The sequence below is a fragment of the Pantherophis guttatus genome, chromosome 1, assembly GCF_059756535.1.
Source record: "Pantherophis guttatus breed Tessera chromosome 1, ASM5975653v1, whole genome shotgun sequence".
NCBI classification, from domain to species: Eukaryota; Metazoa; Chordata; class Lepidosauria; order Squamata; family Colubridae; genus Pantherophis; species Pantherophis guttatus.
The window spans coordinates 39,220,955-39,236,360 of record NC_142063.1 but is presented as its reverse complement, the minus strand read 5'-3'; the positions used below and the strand labels follow the sequence as shown (position 1 = coordinate 39,236,360).

At 39.4% G+C, this 15,406-nt stretch overlaps 1 protein-coding gene across 4 annotated transcripts in view; it reads left to right on the top strand.

Annotated features, from left to right (window-relative positions):
- The first annotated feature begins 11,329 nt into the window (after window positions 1-11,329).
- TRAF3 (TNF receptor associated factor 3) overlaps window positions 11,330-15,406 on the top strand; it is an 85,485-nt gene continuing 81,408 nt past the window's right edge. Inside the window, exons 1-2 of one of the 4 annotated variants that reach the window (XM_034418522.3) lie at window positions 11,330-11,790; window positions 13,204-13,258. The gene's annotated coding sequence lies outside the window, so the exon portion shown is untranslated. Of the gene's footprint in view, window positions 12,399-12,580; window positions 12,786-13,203; window positions 13,259-15,406 lie in introns of those variants that run through there. The other 3 variants (XM_034418523.3, XM_034418521.3, XM_034418520.3) reach the window with 3 other exon arrangements.

The window sequence follows — 15,406 nt, the reverse complement described above, 5'->3', positions numbered from 1 at the left end:
CCAGACAAGCGCTTCCATCACAGCGGCTATGGAGCTTGGGAGGGAAGGCCGGCTGGGGTTTCCATTCGATGCTCACCAAGAGCTGAGTGAGCTTCCTTTCAGTACACAAACTCAGGGCACCAGATAAAAGGCAGGCTGGCAGCTCTGGCGCTGCTTTGATGGAGCCGGGTAAACCGAGGGGAGAAAGGAGAAGGAACTGATGGGCAGGCTAGAGTAGCTCGCTTTCCCCTCAGCGGGGCTTCCCTGTCGGAGCAGCAGCAGCAGGAGGAGGAGGAAGCGGCAGGAGAGGCTTTGCTGGCTGCCCGGCCGGGACCCAGAGGCGCTGGGTACGCAGAGGGGGGAGAAAGAAGGGCAGGCGATTAAATGTCTTCTGAGTGTATCTATGGATTTTTTTTGCATTTTTTTCTGCAACCTCTTAAGGTTGTAGAAAAAAATGCTTTTAAAAGTAAAAAAAAAAGTTGGCCACGCCCACCCAGTCACATTATCCCCACAAGCCATGCCCACAAAATAAGCCACGCCCACAGAAACGGTAGTAAAAAAATTTAGAACCCACCCCTGCTCCATACATTAGTAAATTCCAAATTCTCCATTAATGGAGTGGCGCAGTGGTTAGAGTGCTGTACCGCAGGCAACATCAGCTGACTGCTAGCTGCAGTTCGGCAGTTCAAATCTCACTGGCTCAAGGTTGACTCACCTTTCCATCCTTCCAAGGTGGATAAAATGAGGACCCAGATTGTTGGGGGCAATACGCTAACTCTGTAAACCGCTTAGAGAGGGCTGTAAAAGCACTATGAAGTGGTATAGAAGTCTGCTATTGCTATTGCTAAATCAAAGAAAACCTTTGGTAGTTTGCCTTGGGTATTTTTAACATTTTTCTCAGACATTCTATCCATTTGTGGGAAATTCCACCATTACAATCTTCCAGGAGACACCAATTTTCACAGAGAAAGCCCAATCGTTAATCCACGATTGGATTAACTGTTTTTAGTTTCATTTTTTCATTCAATTTCATTCCTAAAGTCTTTACCCTTCAGCCAAATTTTTGTGACTCAAATATTTTATATCCTTTTTCCTAATGTTTTTCATGTAAGCAAATCACATTTTAACTTTTTCAAATATCAGAACTCCCCCCCCCTATTTTGAGGACCATTTGCACCATTTATACTTCCTGTTAATCTTTTATAATCAATAGTTATGCCAAAATTAGAGAAAATTGAATATCTGTAGCAGGGGTGGGTTCTACTTACCTTTACTACCAGTTTGCAATGGGGCTGTGCGCATGCGGTTGCTTCGCTCGTGCGCACCCTCTTCTGCCCAAGCGCAGAAGATTTTCATGACATCAGGGTCAGTGGGCGGGGCCTCACGCTAGTTTTACTACTGGTTCTATAGAACCGGTGTGAACTGGGGGCAACCCACCACTGATCTGTAGCATCCATAGTGGTAGCATCTTCACTGTCCTGCTGTATCTATTGTGGCATTTGTTTAGTTACATCTTTATTGTGACTTTCCTTTGCATTTCCTCTAATTCTTCTTAAAAATTTCCCAACAAATATCTTGCTTTCTTCAGTTTGAATCTCTACTGCTGAAAAGTAAAAATTACCCTTCCAAATAGATAGAATCCCATCTAAATAGAATTATTTCTGTTTTAAGTTTGTGGGGAAAAACCCACCCTATTTTTTCTTGTGCACTATTTCATTTGGAATTTCCTTAAGTACAATTTATATTATCTATATTATCAATCCTCAGTTTAGTATTAAAATGCTGCTGCAAAATCTGTTCTCTAGTCTTCTTGCAGATGGAATGCAGAAGGACATCCTTTGGAATATTTCTTAATTTTGCAAATTGAGGATTCATCCCAATCCAAAAATTAGACAGACACTTAAAAATCTTTTCTCCGATATCTTCCTCTTGATCATTTAATTGTTCCAAAAATCTAGAATTGCTCAAAAATCTTAAACATTTTCTCTCTCTCTCAGTAATACCAAGTTATCCAAATATTTATTCATCTCTTTATTATAAATTCTATCTTACTTTCAAAAACGTTCATTTGATCATTAATTTGTTTAACTTTTCTAGCCAATTGTCCTACAGATTCTTCAACCTTCTTAACTTCTTTCATATTTTATCCCTGCAAAACCTTCTTCCATTTCTTTTTAAAAGTTTCCAAAGTATTGGCAACTATTTCAGTCACTCTCTTACCAAATTCTTCAAACATTTTCTGCAATAAATCTAGTGATGTCCTTCTGTATGTTTTTCTAGTATTGCCTCTTTTCTTTTCCCATTTTTACTGCTTTTTTGTGTGATTACCACTGTAATAAATTATACACATTTCTATTACTAGGGTGAAAGTAAAAGTCAAGCTTCTCTTTTTTTTACCTATTTTGCTTTTCTTTGTCTAATACCTTAATCCCAGTCAGTTGTCCATAGCTACATTCACACAGTCTGTTTACTTATTTTGTAAAATCCGCCAATTATCTATTTTCCTTAATAATAAATAATTGAAATTTCCACAAAGGTCTGGTCTGTTTGTCTAGTTAATTTTACTACTTTCAAGGGAACCTTTATAAAATTATTTTTTCCGTTTTCTAAAATTGTCCCTTTACACATTTAAAACTTTCTTAAATCATAATATTGTGAAGCTTTTTGCTTGTAAGTCAAAATCCATTATGATAGTATTTTTTCTGTTCTTTTTTAAAAAGAAGGCAACTCAAGTTCTTTCCTGCTGATTGGAAAATCACTCTTAAATTGTAAATTAATTGTACCTAAAAATGTTTTAACAGAGTGTGTCTTTTATAAGCCATGTATCCATAAATGCTGCACAGCAGTTTTGATGGATGGATAATCCCTCAGCATCTAAGACACCGAATTCATGATTGACTGCAAGAAATTCAATTCCTGTGGTCTTATCACAAGGTGCAGCTATCCAGAGCACAAGTGAGCAATATCCCAATTTTTCCTTCTCTGGAGAGAATTTGATGCCTGGCTGCTGATTTTTGCTGTGATGTTGTATCTGCACATGGAGATCCTTACAGATAATTCTAACCAATAGGTCCTCACCTGGAAGTCCTGAATGGAAGAAACTTAAGCTGCCTGTGCAACTAAATTGGGCAACGCTTGATAAGGGGAATGTGTGCTCCAAGATGAGGAAGATGTTGTGACCCAGGCCCAAGTAGGTAGTAGTCAATGCAAACAGTTCCAAAACAAACAGATTTTATTAGAACAGCTGAGAATTAACTTATTCTCAGTGTAGTCCAAACTAAATCAAAACAAACTCTTCATAACACAAATTCTTCAGTCTAATCACCAACCTTGGTATAATTAGGCAAACTGCCAAAGGCTTCTCTTGGCAAAAGCCGACCAGAGATAAGTGCAGCAAGATAAGAACAAGTCTATCAACGTTGTTTTCTGACAAAGAGCCCAAGAGCCATTGCTGGTCTTTTCAGCCTTATGGGAGGGCCCCATCTCTGCCTCCGACACAGAGCCCTCATCTGGGCCTTCCCCAGCCTCCAGGACTGGCCCATGTTCTTCCTCAGCCTCATCGCTGTCTGACTCCACAGGCTGCTGACAGACCACAACAGAAGACTAGAACTCCACTCCAATATACACTATATATAAGTACATACGTGCTGTCTTGGGGTCCCATTAATTTGTCATTTATGCATCATACTATTATGTTATGCAAAGACTAGCACTTTGGTTTTTCGTACAATGTTATTTTAGGCAATAGGAAGCCAATGTCCTCAATGCCCTTCTCTGACAAAATGTACTACATCAACCACATATAGCAAAGCTGGAATTGCATAATGTTGTAACGTTGGAGAGTGATAATGATCAGATGAAAGAGACTGAATTATTGAATTAATGGACATATGAAAAGGGGCTAGAATCCATCCTTGCCTCACCCTACTCAAAGAAGATGCCCCCCGGGAAGCACCTGACTCTCAATGAATAGCAATAGCAATAGCACTTAGACTTATATACTGCTTCACAGTGCTTTACAGCCCTCTCTAAGTGGTTTACAGAGTCAAGATATTGCCCCCAACAATCTGGGTCCTCATTTTACCCACCTCAGAAGGATGGAAGGCTGAGTCAACCTTGTGAGATTCAACCTGCCAAACTGCTGGCAGCCAGTGATCAGCAGAAGTAGCCTGCAATACTGCACTCTAACCACTGCACCACCATGGCTCTTTATGTTAGAATAAACAGTCTGGATATGTACAAAGGAGCAAATTTGTCCATTGAGGATTCCTGCAGTTTCTCCCATAGTTCTTTCTTGGAATCAGACTAAAAGATGATTTGAAATCCATAAATGTTGCCAAAAGGTGGCTTTGGACAGTAAGGCATATTTTTCAGCTAAATGGTATAGGACTGGACAATGGTCTAGAGTTGAACTGTCCCCTCTAAATCCTGGTTGTTTTTAAACATGACTATTTTCATTTTGGACTCAATTCTATAGTTGTAAGTAAAGATATTTTACATATAGCTGATTGTACTAAGCAAGCTAATAGGTCTGTAATTAGCAAGGTGAAGTCTATTTCTTGGATTCTTACGGAGAGGGATAACTAAGGCCTCCTTCCCTCAAATGGAAAATATGTTGTGCTGTTAATATAGGTAAAGGGAGCAGCCAGCATTGCACCAATTGCCCACCAATCTTTATTTTTTAAAAGATAAAATAAAAACATTTCCAGAAGCTTTCCCAGATTTCAGTTGAACAAAGAAATCTTAGCCTCAGCTATAGAAGCAAGAGGGCATGTAGGAGGAGTCATCACTGAGTAGATGACCACTTGATTATTTGATCGTTCTGTGTTGAAAATCTTTTGAAAGTAATTCTCCCAAATATCTGCAGGTATTTGGCAGACAGAACCTAAGCAACTACCCATAGGAGAGCAGATAAGTGGGCTCCAGAACCCAGCAGGGTCCTTAAAATTAGGCTGCTGCAAATAATTGACACTGACATCAGTTAGAAAGTAATGCAGAGAAAAGCAGGGATGAGGTATAGAGAAATAACAACTGAGGTTTTTTAGTAGTGAACACTAGAGAGAAATAGCAATAGCAATAGCACTTAGACTTATATACCGCTTCACAGTGCTTTACAGCCCTCTGTAAAGTGTTTACAGAGTCAGCATATTGCCTCCAATAATCTGGGTCCTCATTTTACCAACCTTGGAAGATGGAAAGCTGAGTCAACATTGAGCTGAATTGAACTGCCGAATTGCTGGCAGCCGGCAGTTAGAAGAAGTAGCCTGCAGTACTGCATTCTAACCATTGTGCCACCACGGATCATGAAATAGTATTAATGATATAATTTGTTAACACCTGGTGATGTCACAGATTTGCTAATACCTCAAATATGTGCTACAATAATTGCTTCAATCAGCCATTGAGTTGAGTTAAAATGGTATCTGTGCAAGAAAAGGGAGAAAATCCGAACACTTTTTTGACTGATGAATGTAACTTTACTCTGTGCTGATATGAGATATATAACTGTTTTTAATAGCATATGTACATATACATATATAAATACATGTGTTTGGGGGTGGGAGTTGTGGGTTTATCTAAATTGCTTTGTGTTTATATTTTATCCTTTTATTTTCTTCTTAGGGATTATTCTAATGATAAGTGATTTGGAAATATATTAAAGTAAGCAATTAAATGGATATGGTTACTTTCTGAATGGCCTATTCCAGACAAGACAATTTATTATTTGTGTGTGTGTATGCATGTGTATGTGCGCTATGCATACCTGTCAGTTAAACTAAGGGAATTGCTAGAGAATATTAATAAACCCACTAAACCATCATTAAACCAGAGTGCGGAGAGCACTGAAGCTTGCAGCAGACCTTACTAAAGCATCTGAGGGTAGATTCTCACTCCTGACCAACATTGACTAGTTTTGATTTCTTAGGAAGGAAGCATACTGTGTTATCCCCTCCAATTCCTGGAGTCAATTCAGAAGAATACCATGATTGATGGCTGTGAAAGTCACTGAGAAGTCAAGGAGAGCCAGGATGTGAAAGTCACTGAGAGGTCAAGGAAAGCCAGGATTTACATTACTGATTACATTGTGAATTTAATTGTTGCTTTCTTTGTTCTTTAACTTTTCTCTGCTTCAGTGTGTGATTTGAGGCAAATCTGCCCTCAATAGTTCCTTGTTTTTCCTCTTAGCTAGAAACATTATTTAACCCAACACATTAATTTATATTTCCCTGGGCATTCTCTGAATTTTTCTTCTTTCTTTTTATTTAAAATCCCAGTTTTAACAGCTGGGATCATCAATATAATATTTTATTATTCTGGGTAGCAGAATACAATGTAGGTTTGGGTATGAGCTTAGCTTTGAATTCATTGTGCACCACCACCTGAAATTGAAGAGGGAGGAAGTTTGATATAGACTATACATATAATTTTTGATATACAAGTTACTCTGGGCTGAAATCAGATTGTCTCAGATGGAATGAAGCTTTCATTTAGATAATATCTTTGATTATTCTAATCTAAGCCAATTTAAAACAATTCACACATAGTGATATTTCAGGCCAGTCTTTAATACATCTGGGGTGTAGAGCGGAGATTAAATTCCCAGAATAATTACAATTTTCAAAATTCTGAACTAGCCTCCATGATCTGATGTCTTTCAAACATGCATACTTTTAGCTAAATGTCTGTGGAGATTCTCAGTCATCCAGGTCATGGTTGTCCCAAAGGTGCTTTTTCAAGAGGCAACTGGACTTTCTGGGTTTTTTTTTTTTTTAAAGAAGTTTCACTTCTTATCCAAGAAGCTTCTTTAACTCTGAAAGTCCAGTTACCTCTTGAAAAAAAAAACTTTGGGATATGCATACTTTTAGTTTCTATCATACTCTATCAGTGCAGATTATGACAATTTGGTTGGGATTATTACAGTATTTTTTTCTAATTAGTGGACAGTATTGCATGACATTGCACCAAAAAAATAATAATGCAAAGAAGAATGAAAAATTATTTACAATCCTGCAAAGTATTGCACATGAGCAATAAAGCCACATAACACTTCAGGGTTCCCATCTTAAATTTAAATTATGGGAATTACAAGTTTGGAGGTATTTTGTTTAATAACTTGTTTAATCTGAGAGTTTCATTAACTTTATATGCCAGCTAAATGTGCCACATTGCTTACCTTCTTGATTATAGAAATCTTACACCTTAGGAACATGACATATTATAGGAAAAAGTGATCTAACTATAAACTCAACAGTTTCTTCTATTAGCTATTATTCATTTCACAAGCCTCCCTGCATTCAATTCATACCTCTTTCTTAACCTCATGAATTAAGAAGTCCCATCTTGATCATGCTGTAATTATCTTTTTCTTGCCTCAAGTCTTGAATGATAGATTCCTAGTTGTAGGATCATATTTTTCTTAATTTCTAACTAGTATGATTACCAGTTCTTCAATTGTCTCCGACCACCAATAAAAGCTAAATTGCAAAACAGTGACTAATCATTCCATTTTACAATACCAATTCAGTCAATCTCCATTGACTGAATGGAGTTGACTCATTGACTCATAAACCAGAGCACAACACTATATGATTTTTCTCTTCCATAGATTATCAATTTAAAATAAACAATTTCAACTGACAATATTCATGTCACTATCCATGGTTTACTTATCTAGAACTTGTTTATATTTGATGGCATTTTCCATTGAGAAAATCAATAGATATAATAAACAAGGTTTGGAGTAAATTTTTTTACAATAAATATTAGCATATTATTAATATAATTTAGTATTATAGTTTTATTAGTATTAGCATTTCACTTGGCTAAAATAGACTAGATTTGTATTTTCTAGCTTCTTGCTGACCTATTCTGCCCTTTAGCTGAGCCAAGTTTGGATTTATGCTCAGCTCTGTTATATTTCTCACAAATAATTTTAAAATAACCCAGCAGTCCATTTTTCCCTCTAGGAAATTATTTTGGGCCCATAAAAAATGTAATGTATCTTTGCCCTTCCCATCCCCACACCACTTCTTTCCTTCAATTTTCATCAAAGGGGTGAACTACTTCTATATTTTGTAATCTTGCCATAACTGTGTGTTTTATACTACTTGAACAAATATGCTCTTCAGCATGATCCATATTGTATATTAAATGATAAGTTAATAATTTACAGAATCAAATTTATAATAATGTATAAACATGCATATTACTCACTATCGTTTTCCTAGTCTTGGCTATTGCTATATAAAGGTTCTAGAAACATTTGTGAATTGTGAAATTTACAATGGCAATAGCAACTTTAGGCAAAATAGTTGTTACTGGTTCTTTTTTAATAATGAGAAGGTCAATGGATAGAATCAGATTGTTTCTTGGCCATTAAATGCCACTGACAATAAGAGATAAGAAGACATAAATGGCATAAAAGTACCAAGCTTAATTTTCACTCATTGTAGGAAACAACTGGAGAGACGCAAGTCCTGACTGACTAGACTTCACATATCAGAAAAACAGCACCTGTAGCATCACATAAACCATATTAAAGCTGTTTCATATAGATAGCTTGTCATGCTAAGAAAACTGCAAGAAGCAGAATTTAGGCATTTAAAAGAAAATATAGGCTTTGGCAGCTCTCCAAGAAATGGGAATTCGTAAACTGGAATCCTGACAACCAATTTGGTGTAGCTGTTAAAGTTGCCAGGCTAAAAATTGGGAGACTATGAGTTCTAGTACTGCCTTAGACATGAAATCAGCTGGGTGAATTTGGGCCAGTCACTTCCTAAAATGTTGCCAGAAAACTCCTAGGAATTGTACAGGCAGTGACTAGGATTTAAGATTGACCAGAGGGCACCATAAATAGATAACCTAACTATCACACATACCCCAAAGCAAACCTCCGCATAATCACTCCACGTTTGAATCCTAAAGCAGTTTCAAATAATGGTTTGCAATCATTTTGGGATTAGCTCCAAACCAGATTGATTTCATGCTATCATTTATTTTCAGATGCAAAATTGTTTTGTTCTGAGTCTAATCCAAATTCTTTGGAATCATTACAAAACTAATATTTTACATAGAATTGCTTAACACTGTAAATCTCGTGAGTGGTTCATTTTCTCATTGGCTGGAATCCTCTCCTCACCCTGCTTCCTAGAATTTAACTTACACTAGACCTCCAAGGTCCCTTCTAGTCCTATCATTCTATGATTCCACCCCCCACCCCACATAAACACTTTTTAAATTCAGCATCTTGTTCTCAGAGCTTGACTTTTCCTGTATGTATCATTTAAAATTTCTTATTTTCCCCAGTCCAGCAAAGGTAACCATGGTCACAGTTGTAAGGAAAAGTATCCACTTGAACAATTGCCAAGACAGTGAGGTTTTTCAGTGCTTTGAGGCTGGTAGAAGTAATAACATTTATTGGTTGGACTTGGAATCACACTGCTTTATGAGGGATTAAAGGGGTGGAAACACTGATGCTGTGGAAGTGACTCTAATTCGCATGAGAGCTTCTTTCTTCCTGACAGGCTTTGCCATGGCTGCCAGTCTCTAACAGCATGCTCAATTGTATGATCAACATGGATTGTGTTGGATAAGCATCTCGGTTGCACCAAATTATCCAGATGTGGCAAAGATCTGGTAAGAAGAGACAACCTCTCAAAGGGATAAACTAGGATCCAGTTATTTGCTTGCTTTTTCAGCTGGAGAAGGGGTTTGTCATAGCCTAAATATGAGCATTTCTTCAAAATGATTTTAAGTATTTATTCTTCCTTTGTAGACATTTCAGAATAAAGAGCTATAACCATAAAGCAGCTTTAATGTGGGTCTAATGACTTTCAAACGTACCAGTTTAATTCTATTTCTCTGATCTCTAATATCACCCAAAACATGCAAATGACATTTTCTAAGTATGCACTCCTAGAATAACCTTAAGATAAAAATAGTTTTTTCTATGAATTAACTTATGATGGCAAATAGATAATATTTGCTAAGAGTGAATATGAATACACCTATGTTGCCTCTGTTGGCTGGGTTTTGATAGCTCCCACAAATCTTGGGCTCTGAATGTTTTCTTGCCATCTGAAGTTGTGTTTTACATTTTGTTTATTCTTATTCTTCACATCGATTTGACCCTTGACTTTGGAGTGAAATGAGCTTACTTTCTTGAATTGGTTATTTGGCCTTGTGATGACTCTTGATTTCCCTTCATTTTCACTTGTCATGTTGTTTCTTTTCCTTCTTCATTCTCTGCTTCTCTAGTGATTTCACACAAGGCTGACTGAAAACCTCTTTACGTGAGAAGTGTGTTCTTTGGTAGCAGAGACAGTTGCTTGGCTGTGTCCAAAGCAGCCTTCCCCAATTTGATGCCCTCACCAGTGCCATCCCAACACATCTGGAAGGCATCATGTTAAGAAAAGATTTATAGGGAGCCAGGCTTTTAATTCTTTTTACCCGTTTCCCTGTGTATTTTGTTTTAGAAATACTGCACCTCATAATTACAAACACCGAATGGGGTGAGGTGACCATCTTGTCTCATGCTTTTATTTCAACGGTGTATGTTTTTTTAATATTGTGTCCTGTACATACCAAAAGATCTGACTTGTGCAGTTTTCCCCGTGACATGGAACTGAAAGTTGGACTTTGAAGAAGCAGAATAGAGAGAGTATAGATGCTTTTGAAGTTTGGTGTTGAAGAATGCCTTTATGACTTTTTTTTTTAAAAAAAAAACATTATATATTTGTGGAAATTCTTAATTTGTAACTTGCATTAAAATGCTTTTAATGAATTATTCTGTTTTAAAACCGTGTCAGATACATTTCAGCACCAGTGAAATGGAGGGGGGTACTGATCTTCTCCATAAATTTTTTAAAACTATGAAATAATTATGAATGCTATCTTGCCCTACTGTGAAAATCATAAAGGGCCCTTCTATAAAGGAAAAGGGCGACCCCTGACAAAACGATTTAAGCAAAATGCTCCTTCCCTCCCCACCAACTGTGGAAAATCGAAGTTTTAATTCCCTATGAACTTTATGATGGAAGTCAGCGCTCGCACAGATACGGGACTTAGAAGTGGAAGGAGAGGACAGCCCTCAGCCCATGCTCAGAGAGAGAGAGAGAGACTTCATTTAATCATTTCACCACACGAACAAGTGCTAGAATTCCAGCGGGACTCCCGATATAAGCGCAACCCCAATTACGCACGAATGAAAGAGCGCCATCTCTGTCACTTCTTCCTCAGAACTACGGCTAGGGGTCGGTCGTTCCTTTTTTCCTCCTGAATGAAATGTGTGCGGAAATAGCGCCCCCCCCCACAACCCCCGCTTTTTCCTCTTTTCCGTTCGGCCACGCAAGGAGAGCCAACCAGCCTGCGGCTGGCGAATGAGCGGGGCGGGGACTGAGCTCCGCGGAGGCCCGTCCCTCGTTCAACCCGCCTCGCCTGTGCCGAGAAGCCAGTCTGGAGGCGCGCTTGGTGGTGGTGGTGGTGGTGGTGGTGGTGGTGTGCTGGTTGTAAGAAAGAGCCCGGCAGCGCGCGAGCGAGCGAGCGAGCGACGAGCGCGAGCAAAGAAAGGAACGCGGCGGGGATTTCCAGACTGGGCTCGAGGGCGGGAGAGGAAGTGCCGGGCGGGCGGGGAAAGAAAAAGAAAAAAAAAAAAAAAAAGAACCAGCCGGGGCAGCGTACCAGGGACTTTCCAGCCGGGGCAAGGCAAAGACGTTTGGCTGAACTGCTGCAAGAAACAGCAGCGGGTCGGTAGTGCTGGTGGCCGCGGTTCTTTTGCCCCCCCCACCCCTCCTTCTTTTCCTCAGGCGCAGAGTAAGTAGTACGGGGAAGAACCGGAGAAGGTTGGCCGGCCGTTGCTCGCCTCCAGGCAAGAGGCGGAATCCGGAGCTGGTGGGGAGGAAGAGGGAGCGTTTCCCAAAGCCCGAGGCAGAGCCGGTCGGTCTCTCTCCCCCCCTCCCCCCCCCACACGTTCCTGCTGCTTTGCTAAGTCAGGGGCGGTGTAGCTGGCTGGAAGGGAAAGCCGTCGTGTGCCGTGAGGTCCCCCTTCGGAAGAGCCCACCGAGGGGCGGCTGCCCGAACCGTGGACCTGCTGTGGGGATTGGGCTGGCGCCGCGGCTAGTCGGAGGGAAAGGCGGGAGAGGTCCGCCGCTGCTCAGTTAAGCGCGTGTCTCGAGTGGTGGGAGCTCGCCTAGAACTGGGTAGGGGGCTGCATCTCCCCGCTCCCCCGAGCTGTTGCTTCGCTCTCTGGCCTCTTTTGTTGTTTTTTTTGTTTTTCCCAATTAAGGCAGCCGCCCGGAAAGAAGGCTGCTGCTTGGGGAGTATGCGGGGAGTCTGTTGGTGCCGCCGCCGCCACTGCTGCTGCTGCTTGCCCGGAGGCATTCGGATTCAGCCTCCATGCGCCTCAAAACTGCCTCTCCGAGGTAGATTTGTTCTGCTGTTCTTGCTGCTGCTGCTGCTGCCGCCAAGAATCACTACTGGCTGCTTTGCTCGCACATTCATCACCCTTCAAGCTGTTGCTGCTATTGTTGCTCCTCTCCCTCCTCCTCCTTTTCCCTCCTGCTCCTCCTCCTCCCACTATATGGCTTTGGAAGAAGAGAGAGGTGGTGTGTCTGGCTGCTTTAAGAGACGCGGTGTGCCTTTTCACCCCCCTTTTTTTCTGCCCTGAAGCTTGTGGCGAGGCCGAAACCTCTTGTAACGTTTCAGGATCGGATCAGCAGGACGCGGGGTCTGATAGCTGCCGGCGGGGAAGAAAAGCATGCCGGTTTTCTTTTCCCTTCGGCCGCTGCTGCTGCTGCTGCGCTATAAAGGTGTCTGCCTGCATGCATTTGATGTGTGTGAATGCAGAACGCTCTCTTAATTCCTGGCTCCCTCCATATGCAGTCGATGTGGGCGGACCGAAGGGTTTTTCAAAGGGGAAAGCGTCTGCCTTGGTAAAAAACGGGGGTGGGGGGAATGCTGCTTTTAATTCACTTGTGGCAAACTCTGGTTGTACGTACCAACTTTGTATCTTCCCCGAACACTTGTTTTGCTTGATCACTTTGCAGTCAGTCACTGAAGGATGCTCAGGCAGCTGCATTTTGAATTTGTATCAGTAGTAGTAGTCATGCAGGATTAAGGACTGTTGCAGGTGCAACTGAAGAGGAGGGAGGACACTTGTAAAAGATGTGGGATGAATGAAATGTGATGGAGATTTCTTTATTGTGTGCTTTTGTTTTTGTTTTATAGGGATAGCTTTATAGCAAGTGCAGAAGAAGGAGCAGTTAAAGGATACAACATGAAGGTATTACGGGCGTTGGGTTACAAATTGTTTTGCTGTTGTCACCACAGTAGTACTTTAAACGTGCCTCTATTTTAAGAAGTAGAAAAGCTTGAATTATACAAGATTACGTCATTTTATAGTGCCGTGAAGAATTTGCTTAAAAGTTTATACTGAGTCATGCCTCTGCAGATAAATCTTACTGATTTTTAAAGCTGATTGTAATGCTTTTTATTGGTTTGTCTGTTTTAAATGAGGAAGGGAAGTTGGCAACAAATCAGTTTACAAAATGTGTATTAGAAAAAGATAGGATTTAATTTAAGAAAATCATAGTTGCATTTGTCAGTCTAGTCATGTCTACATAGTGTTTTACTAAGATGATGTTGAAATATTCAGATGTTATTGTCAATAGCATGGGTTTCTGTCCTTTCAGTCATCTAAATGTATTTTGGAAAGCTTTGTTCTTTATATTATGTTGTGCTAGAAAATTAAACAGATGTGGATTGTAGGACCTTGTGGGTTTTTATATGTGCTGACAATGGGAGGAGTAACCCTCAAGCTAGTAAGGATGAATGTTCTGCATTTTGATCAAAGATTGTAAAAAAGGATGCATGTTAAAGATTTTATGGATAAATGTAATATTTTTTAGAGCTCAATTCTCCCACTTATTGAACTCGATGACTAAACATGTCTCTGAGATCAGGACTGCACCAGTAGTACTGTATGCTTCAGGCATGTCTGTGGAGAGAAGCAGTCTGCTCTAGCCTATGCAATCGAATGCTATAATGTGAATGACTTTGACTTTTTAATTGATCTCTATATAGGCTATTTAGAAAAATGCATTATTACAATTGTTACGGGCTGCATGTAGTAAATAAATTATAACATTCTGACATTTTTAGTCCATATACTATCTTGTTTTTCTTTTTTAATCTTTCCATTCTAATTTGCTGAAGGCTAATGGTTGGTTTTGAAACTGCATGTATTTGGCTATCTAAAATAATAGAAGATAGATTTATGAAACCATAGTCGGGTTTAAAATATTTGGGAAGCAAAAGCTGGATTTTAGTGTTTATAGCAAAGATGTTCCATGTATGAAAGAATTGTTTTTAGTATATGGTAGTGAGATTGTAGGGTCATTTTGGGAAACGGCTTTTATTAGCGAGGAATGAAAAGAGTGTTAGGTTAAACAAATGAAATAATATTTGCATGTGTCCTTAAAAATAAGTTGTGTTGTTATATATATTCCTTATGTACAATTACAAGGATCTAATCCCAAATCAATGAAGGTGTTAAGAAAATTGTAAACCATGCTTTTTCTAGAATCTATAAGTAAGAAACAAATATTTATGACAGTTTGTCATTTAGATTTAGCGGTGAAGAGCAGACAATTTTGACATTCTAAAGAAAACATTAGACTAACTTATTGCATATGTACATTATTTTTGTCTGCAGTGGACATATGCAGCATTCCATGAAGCTAAAATCAGGAATTATGACATTTCTCGAAATGTAAAGTGTATACTTAAGAACATGACTGACCTGCTGGATCAGACCAAAGTCCTCCCTAATGTGGCATCCTGTTTCCTGTAGTAGCCAAGCAGCTGTCCCTGGGAAGCCTGCAAGTAGGATGTAAGAATCATAACCCGATATTGCTGTTCTCCAGCAACTGGTATTCAGGTTCATGCTGCTTTTCATATTAGAGATAATACGTAGTTATCACAATTGCTGCCCATTGATGCCTATGTTCTGCCTATGGTCATTAATAAGGAATAGCTTCAGTGAATTTCCAATGTTTCAGAGGGTTCAGAGAATGAGGTTTCCATGCTGATAAGAATTCTTAATTCTTGGTTTCATGTCAGTTCTGCACAAAGATCTCTGCTTTTAAATAATATTTACACAAGTATGTTTCAAGATGGAAAGAAACTACATATAATTTGGAGATGATGAAATGAAATAATTGAAGTATGTATATGATACTGGCTAGCATAATATGCTGTACAGTTGCTTTTTTTTTCTTCCTATTTTATTCTGAACTTGGATTCCATCTATAAAATCAATGGAAGTCTACATAAGAAATAAACAGTTCATTTTATAACTCTCTTCTGAAACTTTCGATACAGTCTTTTCTTAAAATGACTCAGTGGGGCAATACAGCAAGATAGCCATCTA